This window comes from Microtus ochrogaster, chromosome 2 (assembly GCF_000317375.1).
Source record: "Microtus ochrogaster isolate Prairie Vole_2 chromosome 2, MicOch1.0, whole genome shotgun sequence".
NCBI classification, from domain to species: Eukaryota; Metazoa; Chordata; class Mammalia; order Rodentia; family Cricetidae; genus Microtus; species Microtus ochrogaster.
In genome coordinates this window covers 31,897,532-31,898,434 of record NC_022010.1, presented here as the reverse complement: position 1 = coordinate 31,898,434, position 903 = coordinate 31,897,532, and the positions used below count along the sequence as shown (strand labels likewise).

General features: G+C 45.7%; 1 protein-coding gene across 8 annotated transcripts in view; it reads right to left on the bottom strand.

Annotated features, from left to right (window-relative positions):
- Window positions 1-903, bottom strand: part of Fry (FRY microtubule binding protein) — a 382,290-nt gene that overhangs the window by 24,502 nt on the left and 356,885 nt on the right. The gene's annotated exons all lie outside the window — the stretch shown is intronic.

Sequence of the window (903 nt, the reverse complement as noted above, 5' to 3'; positions counted from 1 at the left end):
CCTGCAGACATACACACAGACAGAATATTGTATAAATAAATAAATAAATAAATAAATAAATAAATAAATAAATAAATAAATATTAGAAAAAAAACCCCTCAGCACTCCTAGAAGAGTTGATGTGTATGTATGTGAATGCCTGGAGCCATCCCTGGCGGGTGGCCTCATGGGACCACTGGAGTTTTCAAAACCACAAAGAAGCCAGCCGCAGTTAAACTTTGATTTTACAGCTTCAGCTTTAGAGACAGGCACATCCAGGCCTATTCTCCAGTAGGAAATCCCTTTTCCAGTGAAGGCCAGAATGTAGAAGCATTGGTGCGTGGCACAGCCGGTGCTCAGAGAAGAATCTAGTGTGTTTGTGGTGGGGTGACAGGCTCTCTCTACAGAAGGCGCTCCACCACTCACCCACATGCCTGCCTTCCTCTTGCTACCCGCTAAGGGCAGTGGCTAAGGTGGGAGGGTGGCTGTCACCTCTCCAGAGTGCGGTCAATAAACAAGAACAACTAACTGCACTAGGGCAAGTTGATCTTGGATCAGTGGGAGGCAGGGAAGAGATTCAGAAAGTCAACTGGAAAAAGAGGCTGGGCTTGAGCTGAGGTCAGAAGCCAGCCGGAGAACGGACTGTTCTGTGAGAGGAAGGAACTGGACCATACATCAGAGAAGACGAGGAAGGAAATACGTGTACGTGCTTCTCTGAGTCATCTTAAAACAAAAACAAAGTCAAGGTGAAATAGAGACCCTTACTAGGGGTTAACATCTGGCTCTTGGTTTATAGTATTCTGAATTTTTTTTTTTTTTTTGGTTTTTAGAGACAGGGTTTCTCTGTGGCTTTGGAGCCTGTTCTGGAACTAGCTCTTGTAGACCAGGCTGGTCTCGAACTCACAGAGATCCGCCTGCCTCTGC